Here is a 7,500-nt window from a genome sequence, read left to right as displayed (position 1 = left end):
AATCACACACACACACACACTAACACGCACGTGCTAACAACGATACACGCGCACACACGCACATGTGCGCGCGCACGAGTGCATTGACTTTCTCTGAGGTTTCAGAAATGGATTTTTTTTTCCATTACGAAATTCCAGGCTCCGAAGGGAGAGCCATCAGTGGGGTGAAGGGTAGGGATAGAGGGTGACAAGTGTCAATGGAGGGGTTAGGGAAATGATCGGGTGGGGACATGACGTCAAGACTGTTTTTCGTCAAGTCTGCTTTCTTTTTTTGTAACTTTCTCTATGTTTGTATTCCCATTCACTCACTCAGTACGACCAGTCCTCTCTTCTCCTCTACACAGACCCCTCGGATGTCCAGTGGGTGTCTGAATGACCCAACCTTTAGCTTCCGTCGTCAGAATTGCGGTATTCTTTGTCAACATTCACATGTTCAGTATAAGAGCCTTCCGCTTGCAATATTTTGATGATGGTAATTGGGGTGAAACGCTGTTAACGTCGTCTCTTTCGCCGTTCGTATGGAGAGAGTTAACCACCACCACCCATCCCCCCTCACCCCGCCGTCCCCTCTCCCCCAACCCTTCACCCCAACAAGACAAGCTTATCTCGTTTCCATTGCAGCAATCACTAAAATTAAGACTAATTATATAGTTTCCAAAACACGTCAAATTTGTGTTCACGAGTTCCGTCACAAAAGCTTATTGTAGCCTAATTATGTGGCAGGCCAGCCCAGTCAAGCAGAAAACTACTGCGTGAGTTTTCACTGTGGTTGCTCACATGGAAAATGAATATCGTGATATTTCAGTAAACCTCAGAAAAGTCAATACCACTGAAATAAACAAAAATCTAGGTCGAGGAACCTAATTGTATTCAGTTGGTTATTATCTGAGGAAATGTGTGTGCGTGTGTGTGTGTGTGTGTGTGTGTGTGTGTGTGTGTGTGTGTGTCTGTGTGTGTCTGTGTCTGTGTGTGTCTGTGTCTCTGTGTGTAGCGTTACATGTGTGTGTGTGTGTGTGTGTGTGTGTGTGTGTGAGTGTGCACGTGCAAGCACACATGTGCATGTGAAAGTGTGTAATTTTTTTCCCTTTCATTTCCAGCCTGGTCAAGGTCTGTGTGGCCCCAACCACTGCCCTGATACCCTCTCTCCTTCCTTGTCTATTTAATTATTCATAATACAGCACAACGGGAATAAAACTGGAACCCAGGGAAGGGAAACTTGATATTCCCTGTAGACTGTCTGCCAGCTCTCTCCATCACGCACACACACTAACGCGCTCATGCTCACAAAGATACATACGCATACGCACACACACACACACACACACACACACACACACACACACGTACGCGCGCTCACGACCGCGTTGACTTTCTCTTTCGAGAAGTCATGGACTTTGTTCCATTACGAAATTCCACGCCCCTAAGGGAGAGCCATCATTGGGGTGGAGGGTGGGGAAAGAGAGTGACAAGTGTCAATGGAGGGGTGAGGGAAATGATCGGGTGGGGAGATGACGTCAAGACTGTTTTTCGTCAAACTGAACACAACGCCGTTTTTGGTTTTGTTTTTTTTCAGAAGTTTCCAGCGTTAGGCCACAGAGTACGACATGCCAAACTGACTGCAAAGAACTGTTATGATTTAAGAGGATATCCCAAAAGCAAAGCGCTTTAGAGCTAATTGAATCACTTTGAAAAACTATCAGCCCAAGTTTTGGAATTCAAATCCGCGTTCTAATAACATGCAACAGCAATTATTCTTCTTGGCAGAGCAGAGCGGGGCCAGTTCAGCAAGGGAAAAAACACCAACAGTGGTGGGGCAGAGGTGGGGGGGGGGGGGTGGAGGACAGGGAGGGGAGAAGAAACAGGGTAGAAGGGGAGATGGACGGGTGTGTGTGTGTGTGTGTGTGCCGGGGATTTGAAGGTGGGGGTGGGGGATCTGATTTGTGGGGTGCTGCCAAGTTTATGAGATCACTGTCGGGTGATGCGATTTACGACATGAATATTCATGAGGCCAATGATTTGAGGGTTGGCGCGAGGTCCTGGGGACGTTCTCACATAACCCGAGTTGTTGCAAACAGACGACAGAGTGTCATTGGGTAACACACCCACCAGCTATTAGTTGTAAATCATCCGACGACACAACTGACACACCACCCTCCTCATCCCGACAACCAACAGCCAACCCCCCACCACCTCCCTCCCTCTCCCCCAACCCCTGACACCTTTTCCCAACCCTTTTTATTTTTCCTACAGCCACCCACCGTCACCGCCACCGTGAACAAACGTGTTCTGCAAAGACACTGAAATAGGAGACTGAACAAGAAGAAACATAAAGAAAAGAAGAATTGTGGGCGGCTTTTCCTTTTTTTTTTTTTTCTTTTTTTCTTTTTTTTTTTTTTTTTTTTTTTTACCTCGCAGTTAAGCTTAAACGATGGACTGACAATATTGCTGAATGAATACAGAAACCATTTGCAGAGACCTAGGGTTTGACACAGAACTGACAGCATTACAGAATGGACACGGAAACCATTTGCAAAGACCCAGGCTTTAACACAGAACTGACAGTACTACAGAATTGACACGGAAACCATTGCAAAGACCCAGGCTTTAACACAGAACTGACAGTACTACAGAATTGACACGGAAACCATTGCAAAGACCCAGGGTTTGACACAGAACTGACACGGAAACCATTGCAAAGACCCAGGCTTTAACACAGAACCGACAGCACTGCAGAATGGACTCGGAAACCATTGCAAAGACCCAGGCTTTAACACAGAACCGACAGCACTGCAGAAATGACACGGAAACCATTGCAAAGACCCAGGGTTTGACACAGAACTGACAGCACTGCAGAAATGACACGGAAACCATTGCAAAGACCCAGGGTTTGACACAGAACCGACAGCACTGCAGAAATGACACGGAAACCATTGCAAAGACCCAGGGTTTGACACAGAACTGACAGTACTGCAGAATGGACACGGAAACCATTTGCAAAGACCCAGGGTTTGACACAGAACTGACAGTACTGCAGAAATGACACGGAAACCATTGCAAAGACCCAGGCTTTGACACACAACTGACAGCATTGCAGAATGGACTCGGAAACCATTGCAAAGACCCAGGCTTTGACACGGAACTGACAGTACTGCAGAAATGACACGGAAACCATTGCAAAGACCCAGGCTTTGACACACAACTGACAGCATTGCTGTCATTTTTGTTTGTTTGTTTGTTTTGTTTTTCTTTCAAATTTCACCCACATTTTTACCCTCATTTGCCCAGTTTCCCCAAACCCTCCATTCATCCACATCTCCCACCCCTTCTAACAGATAATACTCAGATGTATTCATAAATACTTTTACAAAATGTCTTCAATCACCGATATGTGTGACGGGACATTAAACAAAAATTCCTTCCTGACAGCATTGCAGAATGGACTCGGAAACCATTGCAAAGACCCAGGCTTTAACACAGAACCGACAGCACTGCAGAATGGACTCGGAAACCATTGCAAAGACCCAGGGTTTGACAAGAACTGACAATGGTTGAGGAATCTGGTGAACTGTTCTTCAGTAGGGCGCCCCATTGACTCTTCACTGAACTGAGGGAGAAGAAAGAGAAGAAGAAAATCAGCTTCATCCAAGAGCTTCAAAGCGGAAAGTGGAAATAGGGGTGAATGAAATGATCAAATCAATTCTATTTGATGAATAAAAATCAAATAAATGAATAATGCCATGTTGCTCTTGTGTTATCAGCAGCTGTTCAGTCAACAACCATCTACCTGAAGATCTAGTCATCAGCCCCATCCACATGTAGTATGCCGCGGCTTCTGTTCAAACGTGTGTGTGTGTGTGTGTGTGTGTGTGTGTGTGTGTGTGTGTGTGTGTGTGTGTGTGTGTGTGTGTGTGCGTGCATGTGTGTGTGTGTGTGTGTGTGTGTGTGTGTGTGTGTGCAGTGCGTGCATGTGTGAGTATGCACAAGTTTTCATATTGATATGCACTTGTATGTATCCTAATTTCTACTGTATCTGTGTTGGTGTATGATTTTCGATTTATGTTCGTACCTTGTTTGGAACTATCCCTCCCAATATTCCTTGTGACCCCGGTACACTTGGTAATAAACACATATTCTATTCTATTCTATTCTAAAATGGAACAGTTCTTACGTTCAGACCAATGAAACAACAACAACAACAATATGAGAAGAAGAAGGAGAACGGCGCTTACCTTGCGGCTCAGAGGTGTTTTTAACGATAGTTGAGGCATTCATTAAATACACGAATAGAATATTGTACACCCTTACAGGGCATAAGAGTATTAATTTTGTTCTTGTGTTTTGATTATTGGCATCATGCTGGTGTGGGAACTGAAGGCATGCCGTCTAGTGTTTACAGGCGCTTCTGTGGTTGATGTACGGACTGACCCAGGAAATGCCTTACCGGGTGGTCAGCTCTCGTTACTTTAATTGTAAACAGGATAACTAATGCCAGCTGTTAGCTGCTTTGGGATGGAAGGACGCTGTCTTTTCGGGGGGATTTCTCGGGAAGAGGAGACTGTCCCGTAAATTCTACTGAAGAAATAGTCCTGGTTATTTTGTTTATTATTTGTTAGAGAGTTTTTGGTTGAGATTTAAATAATGTACATGAATGAAAATGAGATATCAGTTTTGAAGGTATGTGCTCTGGAATCTGTTAAAAAAAAAAATAAAATAAAAAAATTTAAAAAAAAAAAAACACCTTTGGTTAGTCAATAAAAGTAAAAGAGAATGGGTCTAGTCAATAATCATGAGGTGTAGTAATTTCATGAACCGTGCCCTAAGGTGTCAGAGGAAAGGGCGGGGAGTCAGTCAGTGCCCTACTCTTGTAGAAGGAAGTATGTGCTGAGTGTGTGTGAGTCAGTTGTGGCAAGAAAAGCAGGCCACGGTCGCTGGAGCCCTTTTAGACAGCTTTTCTTTCAACTGACTTATTTAGTTAGCGTTTTCTTTTTAGCTAGTCAGTTAGTGCAACTTTCCCACCCTTTAGTATTAAGAGAGTGTTGAAAACAAAATTATAGTGAACAAAAAACATCTTTGGGTCTGACTGTGTTTTCTTTATTTTAGTAAATCCTGATCTGTCTTTTCCCCGAACCCGACTCCCCCTGTGTTAGGTAAAGACCATGGCTAATTCTTTACGATAGGAGTAAGGGGAGGTGTACAATATCATAAGATAAGTTGTTGTTTTTTAAAGTAGCATATACAGCTAAAAGTAAACTGTAACGTTACCTACAATGCACACACACCTCTCACCTCACAGCCGTGCATTGCACAATCAGACTCCTTCTTCTTCTTCTTCTTCGTTCGTAGGCTGCAACTCCCACGTTCACTCGTATGCACACGAGTGGGCTTTTACGTGTATGACCGTTTTTACCCCGCCATGTAGGCAGCCATACTCCGTTTTCGGGGGTGTGCATGCTGGGTATGTTCTTGTTTCCATAACCCACCGAACGCTGACATGGATTACGGGATCTTTAACGTGCGTATTTGATCTTCTGCTTGCATATACACACGAAGGGGGTTCAGGCACTAGCAGGTCTGCACATATGTTGACCTGGGAGATCGTAAAAATCTCCACCCTTCACCCACCAGGCGCCGTCACCGTGATTCGAACCCGGGACCCTCAGATTGACAGTCCAACGCTTTAACCACTTGGCTATTGCGCCCGTCGAATCAGACTCAAACTGTTTAGTTTACCATACTTGAGCAGGACCCATGCACAATAAAAAAAATTTAAAAAAAATTAAAAAACCCAACAACATTGTGACCATTATTTTGCTGAATTGTATAACCAAAGTTCACGAAAGTCAATAAGCTTTGGGTGATTCTATGATTCAGACAATAATGACTTCAAAAATCACGCAGACAGACAGTGAGTCTAAGACCAGAACATCTTTGAGCTGAGATTGGCAAACCAATTTCAATTCTAAGGCCAGAATCAGACCATTCAGGTAAGCTGAATTGATGGAACTGTCAGACAGTTGTTTTGAAGGAGAACAAAAAAAAAAAAAAAAAAAAGAAAGAAAAGCTTGGAATACGCTGACAGTGTGCAGCCAAAGCAATTCCCTCATTCGATTTAGATCCATCAGTAAAGTGTGTGTTCGTGAGAGAGAGAGAGAGAGAGAGAGAGAGAGAGAGAGAGAGAGAGAGAGTGGAAAAGGCTTGACACAGTTCATTACAGAAGGATTTGTACGCAAAAGAGCTCTATTTTTTTCTTAATGGGAACAAGAAAGTCGAAGCGAAGGAGTTAGGAATGTGCATTTCCCACGGGAGGTATGGGAGAGGAGACCAAGAGGTTATGTCGATGTTCTCCTTCTGCAGACAAGGACGAACACAACAACAGATGGGACTGCCTGATTCTTGTTATGCTGAAAGGTTTACGGCCTGGATCCAGAGGACGTTTAATTAACCGGTTTCTTGTCTTTGTACCGAAACAATGTAAAATAAAGGAATATAAACTTAAAAAAACAAAACAAAAAAACAAAAAAAACAACAACGATACAATGCCAGTTGAGAAATCTGTGTAATTCCGTTTAAAACAGAAATACTTCCACTTCTTTTAATGTGTCTTCGTTTTGTTGTGGGTTGTTTTATTTGTTTGTTTTTTGTTTTGTATTTTTGTTTGTTGTTGTTTTTTTGAGGGAGGGGGGTTGTATTTTTTCCTCTTTTGTGTGGGGGAGAGGGCAAATTGGACCTGACATTTCCCTCTGATGCACACAGATTTAGAGCATGCTTTCCTGTTAGGGGGATCAGAAGGAGGAACGCACTGCATGTGACAGAGACTCCATCACGGGGAGGCTGACGGGGATGTTATCTCTGCTGCTTGTGACCAGGTCTGGGATTGCACGACAAAGCCCATTAAGTGATCGTGTGCGATGACATGTACCCGCCACCTCCAGCCTCTGAAGGTATGTGCAACACTGCAATCCATGCAGTCAGTCCTCTAACAAGTCCCACACTTCCTTGCCAGAAAGGATCACCTTCACTCACACCAACACGTCGTCATCATCATCATCATCATGCTGTGGGTGTGTGTGTGTGGGGGGGGGGGGGAACCTTTCTGTCTTCCAAGTGACTTTGTGTGTGTGTGTGTGTGTGTGTGTGTGTGTGTGTGTGTGTGTGTGTGTGTGTGTGTGTGTGTGTGTTCGTTCTTTAGTTTGCCGTCTTTTCACTATCAGTGATATTAGACGAGTTGTGTGTGTGTGTGTGTGTGTGTGTGTGTGTGTGTGTGTGTGTGTGTGTTTTAATTGCGATAATTGCCTACGATCTGAACCCCTAACCTACCCATCTACTCACCCACTTTCATACTTTTCCCTGTCAACACTTTTCACTTATTAGTTGGGGTAGAGAGACAAGGTAAAGAGGAGAAGGGTGGGGTTATGGGGTTGGGGTGTGGGGTGGGGGCCTGTAACGCTGTAGAAAAAAAGTATTCTTTGTAACTTGGGTATTGTGCACAAGAGGCTTCCC

The sequence above is a fragment of the Babylonia areolata genome, chromosome 19, assembly GCF_041734735.1.
Source record: "Babylonia areolata isolate BAREFJ2019XMU chromosome 19, ASM4173473v1, whole genome shotgun sequence".
In the NCBI taxonomy this organism is placed as follows: domain Eukaryota; kingdom Metazoa; phylum Mollusca; class Gastropoda; order Neogastropoda; family Buccinidae; genus Babylonia; species Babylonia areolata.
This window is presented reverse-complemented; position numbering follows the sequence as displayed.